Here is a 13820-nt window from a genome sequence, read left to right on the forward strand (position 1 = left end):
TACAGTAAGAACTTCAGAAACCAACTCAAGGAACAGTTTTTGAACACAGAACCGTAAGACAGCATATTTTTGTGAAGTGCATCTTGAGTTCAGAATTGTTTATGACTTGGTTTACTTAATCTCTTCAATTTTCATATATATTCTGCTACTTTGAACTGAGCAGAGCAAATATCCTGTTTCTTGGAACATTTTGGCGCACTTAGATGATAAGGAAAAACAAGGAAAAAATATCATGAAGAAATATTTTTTGGTTTTCTGCAATGCACCATAACTCTACACAGCAAACATTCTAAGTGTGCAAAGCTTAGAAGCTTGCTGAACTTCCTCTGCATGTTCCCAGTGTTTTAACATTCCTTGTAAGATGTTTGCCTTAATGGATTTCACAGATGTATTACTTTATAATTGCTTCATGTATCATATATCAAATGTCTTTTGAATTTTTTTGCTTATGGATTATAGAAATGTTCCATAATTACCATTGTCTCTAGCTTGACAAACACCTGGAAAGCGACATTATTTGTTTCATGAGAGGAAGTTGTTTTGATCAAGAAACCAAGGAAAGATTTCATTTTTTGTTGTTTTAGGATTTAGTGCTCCTGAAAAGAACACTTACTCTTTTGGGCACCAAAAGTGTGTGTATTTTTTTGTCCTTTTTAATGCTTATTTTTTCCTGGTGGACTTGCCCTGTTCTTTGTTTCATTGTATTTCTGCATGCATAGAGACAGAGACTGGTAATCTTTCATACAATTTGAAATCTCGCAGGAGTGAGTTCTGTACTCTGCAAGTTTTTTTTGTTTCCTTCCTAGAGGAAACCTCTAACAGTGAGGTATTTAAACCTTTGCCACACCCCTAAGGCTGTGGATCCCACAGGCACTGCCCATTGCAACAAACCAGAAGATTCCTCATTCTCCTGATGTTGCAGTAGGAGTGGAGAGTGGAAATGTTAACAAAGGTGTGTTTAGAACAGAAGAACACAATATAAGACTGTAAAGACCCCATTCCTACAAGGCAACAGTGATGGTGTGATCAGCATTGTGATTATCGGAAAGAAGCACAAAGCTGCTCCCCCAGTGACACCAGCACGAGCCCAAAGTGATAGCACTAGCTGGTCAGCGGGCATGAAGCTTGTGCCACAGCAGATATGGGTGAGGATACTGAGTTGTTGAGTGCTGGGAGCATCCATGGCTCAGTTGCAGCTGTCAGACCTCATGAGGGGAAATCGGAAAGTTGGAGAGCAAGAGGAGATGCTGAGGCAGGACCTCCAGAGACAGTGGTCAGCCTCACTAGGCGTCTACCACATTCTTCACCTTCTGACATTGTTACAACATGAGGGCAAAGGGAAATAAAAATGTTGCTGCTTTACTAGCAAAGATTGAGAACCACTGGACTGGAGCTCAAGAGGGGAAAGAAAGAAGTATCTTAAAAAGTGACATCTGTAAATATTTTTCTTGTCAGTATAACATTTCTTCTTTTGAGAGAGAAAAGTCAAACCCACAGGTTTAAGGAGTAAGAGAAAAGGCCACTCAGGTTTCCAGGTCAGGCTTGGGTCTCCTGTTTGCATGTTCTCTCTGCTTGGTCTCCAGCTCCCCTGCTGGGAGCCAGGAAGGGCAGAGCATGGCCAACAGGCCAGGTTCTTCTGATCACAGCTGTCCCTCTGTGTGCTTGCCTGGTGTGTGGCCCTTGCTAATGCTGACTGAAATGTTCTGCTTGTTTTTATAGAATTGTCAAATAGTTTGGGTTGGAAGGGACCTTTAAAGGTTGTCTGGTTCCAAACCCCCTGCCATAAGCAGAGACAATTTCAGCTAGATTACATTGCTCAGAGCCCCATCCAGCCTGACCTTGAATGTTTCCAGGGATGGGGCAACCACCACCTCGCTGGGAAACCTGTGGGTTCCAGTGTTTTACCACCCTCATCATAAGAGAATTTCTTCCCTATATCTACTCTGAATGCACCCTCTTTTAATTTGAAATCATTACCACAGGCCTACTAAAAAGTCTGTCTCCGTGTTTCTTATAGACCCCCTTTAGGTACTGGAAGGCTGGAACAAGGTCTCCCCAGTACCTTCTCTTCCCCAGGCTGAACAGCCCCAACTCTTCACAGGAGAAGTACTTCAGCCCTCTGATCATCTTTATGGTCTCCCTCTGGGCTTGGCTCAATGTCTTTCCTGTGCTGAAGACTTCAGAGCTGGATGCAATACTCCAGGTGGAGTCTCACTGGAATGGAGCAGAGGGCAAGTCACCTCCCCTGACCTGCTGGCCATGCTGACATTTTAATTTTTTTTTAGCAATGAGCACTTCCCCTTTGTGCAAATAGGGGCCACACGGATAGTTTGGTCATTTTTCTGGTTTTAGTAGGGTTCTGCAGGGGTTTGGACCACGAATATGCTTTACCACAATATATATAAGAGCTGCTGTCCCACTGTCATCTCCTGGGTGTGTGTGAATGTTTCAGGGGCAGCCATCTGTCTGTCTGTCTGTGTGCATATCTGGCTAACTGGGTGCAGCTCTGTGGCCATCAGCTGAAGGTCTGCAACACTGCCCTTGCTTTGGCTCAGCTTTCAAGAGTTCATATGACTGCTGGGTGTCCTGGCATGGTGGATACAAGGCCAGCCCACTCGGAGAGGGTTACATGGGAAGTGCCAAGCACCATTACCGCATGGATTTTCTCAAGGCAAGAGAGGTCTTCTCCTGGCCCAACAAACCTCCCATAGGATTTTACCCCAATCTCATTGTACAAAGTTGCTCTTGTACAGCAGTTGAAGACCATGGTCCCCTTGCTGCAGTCTGAGCTTTTCAGTCTATGTGAGCCATGAGTTTCTTTCTGGCTCCACTTTGACAGACATGTAGAGACATATCTTGTAGTGGATCCCTTTTCTCAAGAGATTGTTCTCCTAAATACACCACATTACAATCTAAAAATCCAGGTGGGCCAAGATTTTCTTAGAAGTACTATCAGATCTAAGAAAGTGAATTGACTTGATAATGGAACGAAAACCTTGTTGATTTTTTAAAAAATCAGTTTACAAAATGGAGACCGTTGAGCGGAGAGGGAGGGGAGAATTAAGTTTAGAACTTAATTCCTCCACACTCAACAGGCTCATTTACAGGAAGAATACAACAAATCTCTTGTTTTTGCAGCACAAGGCCTTTATACAGGTAAACATGTTGAGAATGCTGACTGTAGTGTTTGCCCAGCTAGACCATAAAGAATTCCTGGTAGCAGAGGGGATCTAGTGCCATTGCCCAGCCCCGACAACCTCTACTTTCCTCCTGCCTCTATCTGCCCTACTGCCAGGAAGGGAGACTGCCAGAGTTGTCCTATTCCTCTGAAACTGTCCAGCAGGTTTATTCTGAGTACAGACAGAGTGGTCTTCCATTTTGCAATTACAGAAACAAGAATATCCTGTTGAGCTTTCTCACTTTCCTCCCTTCCCCACTGCCACCGCTTGGTATGACTGTAGGGAATATAAATGGAACAGGAAATTTGACCGCATCCAGGATCAATGTCATTAAAGACACATCTTGTTTTAAAATCTAATTTTATATAACTGCTGTGTTATATAATATGCTTTTGTTTGTTCGTCTTGATTTTTATCGAGGTAGTGTACATTCCCCTGGACCTTTTCATGAAGGAATGTTTATACCTGTGGGCAGGCACTAATGGCAGTGAAAGGCTTGCATTCATGGGAACAGCATTTAGCAATTCATGGTTGCCAAGGTAAGCAACAAAGGCATGCCCTCTGCCACTCCACTGCCTCTAAAAGAAACAGTCTCTAAGGTAACAGGCTAGCACCCCTTGAGGCCAAAAATCTTTAGCTTTTTAGACAGAAAAACACATTAAATAATACCAAGAAAAGCATTTTTTTTGTCAAGGAATTTTTTCTTCACAACAGAGAAGGGGCTCAAAGTGTTCTATTTTTGGTTCTGTTCAGGAATTTAATTCAGCTGCTGCCCAGTCTTTGTGCACTCAACACCCCTTTGACAGTTTGGTTTCGGGGGCACATAGGACTAATGAGCCAAGGCATGACTGCAGTTGGAGACTGGCGCCTCCCAGGCCTGTGACTGTTGTTCAAGTGAATAGGCAATTTCTCTGATTAGCTTGGAATTTGCAGCATTATCCAGATGGTTATTTGGCATGAGCCCTTTTTCCAGGATCACAGTCAATTTGAGAGATTGAGTCACCTGAAGAAAAGGTCTGCAGAGACAGCAGTTGCTAGATGCTGCTTGTGATAGGATGGGAGAAAGGGCTTCTCCTTGACTTCATCTTGCTCTGAAGCTGCTTGCCAACCTCTTTTATCTTACTGTAGCAAAAGGGAAGAAGTAGGTGAGTCATCACATTTTCCTAGTGTGAGACATTAATTGGGAGAAGAAATAATTAATTGGGAGAAGAGTAAAGGGCTTCTTTTTAAAACTGAAGTCTAACAAAAAGTGAAATGCCAGATCACCTTTCTACTAATGCTGGTGTGTCAGAGACTCACTGCATGCTGAAGACAACTTGTCTTTGCAGAACATTCATATGACTCTTACATGGGTACAGTTCGATGCATGTGGGGAAAAGAAAAAAAGAAAATAAGCATTTTCTGGAATATTTTTCTTTCTAAATGACTCAAGTTATCGAAATTGCTTGACAATTGTAGAGTGGTAATTCATGGGCTCTAACAGGGTAATACAGGATCTGATGGAAGTAATATGTCTTTTTATACCTGATGGAGTTCCTGCAGTTCCTGGGGTAGTAACAAAGGTCTTAGAGCTGTTCACAAAAGGAGAGATGTGTCCTAGAACCCTTTTGCAGTTTGTTCAACAGACTTGATGCTGATATTAATGCTTTTACTCAGAACAGAGGCAGGTTGATAATCAGACCTAGTTGTATCTTCAGGTGTTCAACACATGCCTCACATTTCAGTTAGTCTCTGTGAATAAGGTTCAAGCTGTTGTGCTAACTTACAGAGTGTAAGGGAAAGACGATTTGCCTACTTTCTACTCAGTCCGATAGAAAGGTTGCTGTCCTCAATGCATTCAAAGAAAGCACACACAGTGCTGACAATTCACTTTGCTTACTTTCATCTCATGTTCTATAAAGTAATTATGGTATAATTGTAGACTTTCCAATGATTTAAAGCAAAATAGCACAAAGAAGATTAAACAAGGAAGTGAGTTAGTAACATCATCCACCCCAGAAACACCAACAATGTGACAATTTGTTATTATGCAAAAGATTCAAAGTTGAGGCCATGCCAGGAAGTATCCAGACACTCTTTTTAAGTTCAGCACCTTGTCATGTGCACATTTTGATGAAGCCCACATTCACATGCTGTCATGCGACAGAGGTTCTGTTCCATTTGAGGCATAGATTGACTGGTGCTCACTAAAGAAACAATTTGGTATTTGTTTATTGCGCATCTTTATTCATATCTCAGATGCAAAAAAAGGAATTAAATGTCATCTAAGGCAGGATGGAGGCATGTTGCTGTCTGAGCAATCTGTGCTTGTCTTCTGAGGAAGAAATATTTTAAGCAATAGCTTAGTGTGCTTACCACATGCCCATAGCACTGAGCTGGGCAGTCATAGCTACTTCCAGCTAGAGCATGACCAAGTTGTGAAATGAGTCTGGTCAGGAAAACAAAGCACTGAATCTCTATTTTCTTACACATTCCAAGGAATATCCCTATAGATTTGGCTGAAACATTTCAGAAACATTCATCTTGAGGAATTTATGCCATATGGAAAACTTCAGTTTGACACAATTTTAACTAACAGAATATGAGTTCTTGAAAGCTGATGTTTGAAGCAACAGTAGTTATAGGGAGCTGTATTAGACTTATCATGAACTAACTAATAATAAGAGAGATTAATTTACAAAAACAAGTTTTTCAAAGTTCTGGCTTCAATTTATTTTCTTGAACTTAGTGTTGATATTTTTGTTGACTTCACAAGGTAATTTAACATAACAACTGCATTCTGTGACTATAATTATAAAGTATTATTTCATATCTAAGCTATTAGCTGAAGAGTCTAAACCCTTTTCCTTCTCCCCCACCCCAAAGAACCATTATGATGTTACTGTGAAAAGACAGAATCTTGGGAAAATTAAAGCAAAAACTGGTTGCTCATATTTGACAATGTGGTTTATAAAGATTGTTTTCCAACAGCTATAAAATACTTTCATTTCCCTGTCAGAAAGATGAAAATATGTAACCACCATTTGCTTAACAGCTCTTAACTGTAGCTGGAAAATATATTTGTTTCATGTGACTTAATTACCATCACATTTGTCTCATATTTTTGATCTGTGCTTTTGCAGATCGTAAGGCACAGTGTACACATGCATTTATATAGTGTTCCTTTTCCAAAGCACACATAACCTGACATCTTGGGGGCTGATCCAAAATTCAGCAAGGTCTAGGAAGACTCTTAGCTAAGCATCATTCTATCCCCCTTATGCTCTGAGCAAATATTTTCCCCCAATGTACTCCCTAGATTTCAGTAGCTGCTCCCAAAGTAGGTACAGGGACCTAGTTTAGAGATTCTTTTTTCATGTTCAGGTTTTATTCCACCATTTAGCACGAAGTTGACTGATGATGAGATTTCAAATAATGAGTGTTTTGTACAGCAGATGGCTACTGGAGCTTTTAGAATACTCTTCCTGTAATATTTAAATTGAACTAGTGCCCAAATACTTTTGTCCCAAAGTTGGGAATTTCAGTTTAGTATCAGACACATGCAGGAGAGCCCAGCCTCTTATTCAGACCTTATCTAAATAAGTCAAATGTCCTGATACTCAAAATTGGAGAGGAAGAAATTTGAATATAAGAATTCTAGGACAGGTTTCCAATATTTCTGGTTCCAGTTGCCACTATCACAGTTTTAGCTTTTATTTTGTTATGTTGGTGTTTATTTCCCTGTCTAACTCAGATCTGGAAGAGAGATAGTCCAAAATATTTGTAAAAATAGACCAACCTAACATTTTAGGAAGTGAGGCAAGCTTTAGGCAGTACTGACTCTAAGAATAAGCAAAAAGACCTTTAATTTTGCTTCAACCACTTTGCCTTCCTTCACCTCAGCATTGGTCAGGAAATCTCAAGATATTAAAAAGCAGACCTCTTAGATGAACAAAGACAAATATAATGATGGCTAATGGAATATGTATTAGTGAATGGAAAATAATGGTCAACTGTGTTATCAAGGATATCTAATTGTATAGTAGTAGATACTCATGGGGAATGAGAGGAATCCTTCTCTCAGACCAATGTGTTTATGGATAGACTGAGTTCTGTCTACTGAAGTGTTTCTCTGAAGATGCTCATATAAGCCATGCTTTTTTTCATGCATTTACAGATAAAAATATCATTAAATATTGTTTTTCTTTTAATCCCATGGATTATGAGTATGGTTGATAAGTACAAGTTAGTATCTTATCCCTGTGCACTACTGCTTACCCACCCACAGGTAGCTTACCTCATTGTTATAAATGATTGTCACCTTGTGGTGCTTTCCTGCTATTTGGGCTTCTAAAGATCTCCTCACTTCTCTACATTAATGTCTTACTGCAACTAGGGCTGGTTTAGAGGTGATGATACATGGAGCCAGGAAGGACTCCACCTTATTTTCAAACCAAGAAACAACTCAACTTTAGACCTGACAGCTAAAACCACCTTTTGTTTTTAAACTGAGGAAAAGTGATGGGAAGTCACTGAGAGACAGTAAATGTGAGCTGCTTTTAAATTCCATCCTAGCTTTAAATGGTGCTTTGACAACACACAGAAAACTATATATTTTGGGACTTACAGGACTTCTGCGGAGTTGGTGCAAATACAATGAAAATTGTAGTGTTTACGTAATCTATAAATAAAACAGTAAAGAAACCCAAGTCCCACCAGGATCAAAAGTCAAAAAGGAGTAGGAACAAACAAGATTATTAATACATGGATTGGTTGATTTTTTCCCTTAATAAACAATGAAGTCCTTGATATACTCATATTTGCAGACATGTATAGGTGTGCAAAACACTGAGAAAATGGAAATGTTTATTGAGTCCCATTTCCCAAAATACTATGAACAGGAAGCAGTCAAAGGTTTCACAGAAAGGAACTGGTTTCTTAGGTTCATAACTAGAATTTCTTAAGAGAGTGGGTTGGGTCCTAGAAAGGCACAAAAATACTCAGATAACATTTTCTAGAGATAAAATAAAATAAAATAAAACAAAATACAGCCTTTCAGAGAGAAACACAGTGTAACACTACATGTAAGAAATTGTCCACATGAATATGTGCATTCTTGCTCACTCACCCAAAACATAAAATCTTCACTAAAAATGTGACCTCATTATCATATATAGTAGAAAGGTGACTCTTGATAAATTGAAGTTGAAAAATATCAACCTCAAGTATTTGAGGAGGCAGAGGGAATTGCATATTTTGATTCTTAACTTTCCTTAGGATTATTTTTGACAGTTCACCCAACACTAATGGAGATGCCATCTAAGTTCTTTGGATTCAATGCAAAGACACTTTCTTTTCACCAGAATCTACTTCTTATAAAATGCAAATGTTTCCATTTCTAATCTTCAAAGTAAATTACAACTGATGAAGGGATAATGCAAAAAGTTCCATTAGACTCATCTCCATAGACACAGGATTAACAAAAGTCTATTTTTCCTGTAGACATCCTAATGTATTTATGGTAATGGTATAATTTTATTTTTTTTTAATACACTGGTGAGGGAGTAACCAAACATACAGATAAAGCAAGATTTGAAAAGTGAAGATAATTTTAGTGGAATCAGTAAGGTTTGCTCTGGGATTTGCAAAAACTGAAGTGAATGACCTGGAATGCTTAAATTGCTTATACTTCCCACAATGTTGTCAGGAAATAATAAAATGCATTTGAAAAATTCCACATGATTTTCATTAAATACCAGTAGAACTCAGGCATTCCATTTCTGCCTAACTCAAAAAAGGAAATATAAACTATGTCTTTCTTTATACAGTATATATAAGTCTGAAGAAGGCTTCCAGTCACTGAGAGCTATGCAGAATGAGAACATTCTTTTTTTTTTTCCTGCTGGTACTACATATTCAGCTTGAAGGAAGACCTACTGGAAAGGCTTTGGAAAGGTGTATTTTGTTTTTCAGTGGACCACTACTGCCCAGGTTGGTTACATAAGAGATGTAGATTCTGGAAGTGACACGTTGTGTGCCAGGATTCAGATTAGACAGGATGCTTTTATGCATTGCTACATTTGCAGACTTTCATAAAAATGGGTATAAAGGCCCCATTTCTAAGGCTAGTACCAACAGAATAGAGAAGATGGTGAGATTTAGCTTGAACTATTTGGCCTAGGAAGTCTGCAAAGTGTTTGCCAGGTTTTTTATATCCTTATCAGTAAGTTTTCTAGTATCAGCAAGGAAAATTCATGACCATTAACTAAAAATTTTGGTTCTCTAGGCTTTATAAGCAAATGTCTGCTCCCGAGTATGTGTTTAAGCTTTACACCTGAGCTGCTGATAAGTGATTTCCAAAAGCCCTGTGTGACTGCCTTTTTCCACTTGCAGTGCAGTCAGGGAAAACTTATCTTCAAGCTTTAATGCATCTTTCACAAGGCTGATTTAAGGAATCTCCAGAAACCTCTTTTTGGGCACTGTTTCGCTAAAATAGTTTTTTTTCACAACCCACCAGTAACTTCCTTATGAAGTGTGTGCTTTGACACGTATCAAGAAAATGTGGAAATCAATGGGGCAGTTAGTACCCAGCTTTGCTGAGAATAGAGTCAGGCACTTGGAGTTTTGAAAGTATCAGGCCAAGAGTGGCAGAGACAGCTGAAGGCCTGTCAGAACATTGTTCCTGGACTTTCAACTCCCTCTCGCTGGAGCAGGTACCAAGACTTGCTTGCACAGTAGTGACCAAGATTGGAATGACCTACTGGGATTAAACAAAAACTAATGGAAGGAGGTTATTGTCACACCAGATTCTGATCAGCTCTTTTTTTAAGGCTATGGAAAAAAAGTTATGGAAAATATGCAAAAGTTTTCATTTTTCTGTTGGTAAGGAGAACATTCTGAACCAGTCAACCTTTTGAAAAATTTCAGAAATCATGCAGAGCCCTTCAGCAGACAGGGATGTGCTCAGTTGTCATTTGCAGGACCACCTACAGCTAATTAGGAAGAGGACTTGAGAAGCTAGCTGTTAGTTAGAAATGCCAGAGAGTATGGATAGGTCTACACTGTAATTCAGGTGCTAAGCCTGTTTTCATACTCTGACCTCTATACATTTTCTCTCATGGAAACCAGAGGTTTGAGCTGCCCTTTGGAAGAAATCAAGTTTTCCCTAAGATGGAATCCACTAATTATTTTGGGGATAATTTATTTTCAGAAGACACTAGTTCAGCTTGTTCACGTCTATGCAGTTTTTCTGTGTAACTCTAGCAAGTTCATTCTCTTGACTACCCTCTCACTAACTCATAACATGCTCCGTGGTGTGCCTTACTTGTACATCATGCTATAAAGACACCGCTGCAGCAGGCTGAAATGTTCTGAAAGGCCACAACATGAAATAATTGCGTCTTAGACCATGGCGGCTTCCTGTGGACTCCAGAGGAGACAGTAGGTGAGGGACTCCAGAGTATAGCCCTGAGCAGTATGGATGCAGTCACTCTGTGCCACCTGGTGTAGGATTGCTCCCTGAGGGGAATTCTGTAGTAATGTGTCCATAGCTATTGCTACAGAGATAAAATTGAGAGTTCCTAAACCAGGAAAGAAACAGAGGAATTTTAAAGGATCCTCAGAAGAATTAGTAAAATCTTAAGATAAAAAAATATTTATAATCTATTCAGACAATAAAAGGGATGATGGATGAAAAGCACACCAGTTGGATAAAAGAAGCTCATTCTACTTTTGCCAGTTCTTCATTGTAATATGCCTCAACCAGGCCCCAAATAGAGATTTGCTCTACCATAATTCCTGCATTCAGTTACCATTGAAATATATTTATTGCTGGTGGTTAGCAGCCAGCCTTTGAAATGGTGCACTAAGTGCCTCATTTTTATATTATTTAGTCAGAAAAAGTCATAATTTAACTTTGTTTTGCAAGTACTCTGACAGACCAAGGAAGGCTTTCTTTATTTTGCTGTCCAGCAGTTGTGTGAGTCCCTTGCAGAACATTTGGCATCCGAACACTTGAGCGTTAAATGCAGCATCCTTTCTCTTTGAGCAGGGTGATGTGCACTGAAGGCTCAGCCCTCCTTCCTTCCCATATCCCCAATCCTTGGAGAGAGGAGAGGCAGAACAGTTCCTCGAGCCAGCATGAGGCTTTGCTTCAGAGACACTGTAGGAAGGACTGTGCCATTCTAGCAGAAATGAGGAACAATTATTCTTTCTGTTGTTGAACCGTCTCTTCAGGAAAAGACATGGACCAGGGAGATGAAATATCTTGAACTTTATGTGTGTCCAGCACATATGCCACCATCTGAGATATGCCACCAACTATAGGAAGCAACCTATGTGAAAATGGGGAATGTGCTACAAATGCGATGGTCTTTTTCAAGAATTTCTGCTTCTCAGAGAGATATGACAATCCTGCTTCAGAACCAGCTGGTGTGTGGCAGGCAGTCTGGCCAGGAATATTGGCAGAAATGTGAAATCTCTTCAGTCCTCTGCGTGGCCTTCTAAGAACCCGTGTGGAGGCGATGTGGTGTCTGCAGGTAATGGTGCTTGGCAACTGGTCTGCCCCAGCCACATAGTCTTGAAGGAAAGGGGATTGGTTTGGGTGGGTTTGGTGGGTGCAATCACTATTTTATTGACTTCTTTCTTAGCAATAGAGGTATAAGGAACTGAAGGATCTGTTGCAGATGCAGAAGAAATCATGTGCATTTATGCTAAACTTTAATTGGAGGCTATTAACATACAGCATTTGATCTGCATAGGAAGAGCAGTGCAAAAGGGAGGAATAGTTTTTTTGCATCCCTGAACTCCCAGGAGAGTACACAAGGGGAATCATGTCAGATTTCTTCTTGGTGCATTTGCTCTGCTTACTAGCTTGGAAAGTTGTTTTTTTTGTTTGTTATACTGGATAGTATTGAAATGCTGGGACAGGAAAAAAAAAAAGCCTGAAACTGTTCCATAGGCTGGTATAGTCTTATAAATCTAAATAGTAAAGTAAAAAAAGTATTGTGTCTGGCAGTTCTCTTTAGCTGTGATAGACATTTGTAGTTACGAGTACAATGGATATTGTTAGCCATCAATTTACCTTCACAAAACCCCTCCATTTACTAAAAGTCTGGTTGGAATAATGACCCCAAATTAATGATAATATAAAACAGTTCTACAGCCACTCCCCAGTTTTCTTTTAATTGTAGAAATCTTAGTTTAATATGTAAAATTTTATTATAAGCTCTTATGGCTCTTGTTCAGAAAGGCTTTTATTCCTCTTTGTGCAAATAATTCCTTTGTAGAGTTCATGCATAAACACTTCTGTATACTTCAAGATCTGTGAATTGGTCTTTTGTTTTTTATACTACTACTATTAATATTATTATTATTGTTATATCATTTTGTTTTGTTTTACTTAATTTTATTTTTACCTGCTCATGCTTCTATATGTAAGTACTTCCAAAGTGAGTAAAGTTGCTGAGATGGGTATCTCATTCACAGAAAGTAAGTGGACTTAAAGCATGCATAACTTGATTCAATAATCATGACACTCTACACTGGCGCAGCTTTCCTTGTGCCCTCTTCCTCACCTTCCTTCAACATATACTGTGGCACATCCTGAAAGAGAAGTCTCCCACCACCATTCCCTTGATATTGATATAAAGGCAGCTTCACATCCACCCAGATTCTTCCCTTTCCTCAGTAACCATGAAAACACAACATCCATCTTTTCCTCTCTCTGACTGTGTCTTTGGACTTTAAGCCAGGTAAGAGTATGAGCTATAAATTGAAGTGAATTATACAGCTGGGTAAATAAAGTGGGACGAAAGGGAGAAAAAGGGAAATGTGTTTCCTATCACAGAGTTTAAAAAACAGACTTGGCACACAAGAGGAAAAAACAAAACAGGAAACAAGTTTCTACATATAAATTAAACTTTTTCACCCTCAAACTTTTTAGATAGCCCAGGAGTAATAAGTACGTGTGTTTCTTGGACCAGCAAAGCAAGCATTCCAACACTAAATGGCTTCCTGTTCAACACGTTCAAAGCCAGAGACTGTTTTTGGGGGTTGGTTAGAAATATGTGTGAAGTATGCACTTTTACTTCAGGCCAAATAAAATGTTTTTAATCTCCCTCCCATCCCCCTTCCCCCCCCCCAAAAAAAAGAAAAAGAAAAAAAAAGTCAAAAAAGGAAAATGTGACCCAAGTTTTTTCTTTCACTAAGGAAGTTCAATGATTAACCTTCAGTTAATGTGCAAATATTCTCACTTCCATGTAAAGATACTTAAAAGGGAACTGGTCAGTGTCATTCTACACTGACATTTGATGCTGTTGAACTATAATGAGTAGGTGCATACAGGAGCTGAAGAACTTGGCCCCATGCAAAGGCAGGAAAACAGCAAATATTTTAGGGTGTGAAGTGTGTTACAGCATTTTCCCCCATTAGTGTCAAAGCTATAATTCACAAATTGTTGATCCATTTTCGTCTTCTACCACATCAGCCTCAAATATTATTTGATACTACATTGTGTTTGCCCATAGATCTTTAGGTTTTTGGTTGCTTTTTTTTTTAATTTTTTTTTTTTTTAATGTTTACAACATTTGATTACATGGCCAAAAGTCAAAGTAAGACACATGGGAAAAAAACATGGAGTACCATATTCCATGGATGTGCCAG

Source organism: Pyrgilauda ruficollis, unplaced genomic scaffold, assembly GCF_017590135.1.
Source record: "Pyrgilauda ruficollis isolate IOZ18807 unplaced genomic scaffold, ASM1759013v1 scaffold24, whole genome shotgun sequence".
NCBI classification, from domain to species: Eukaryota; Metazoa; Chordata; class Aves; order Passeriformes; family Passeridae; genus Pyrgilauda; species Pyrgilauda ruficollis.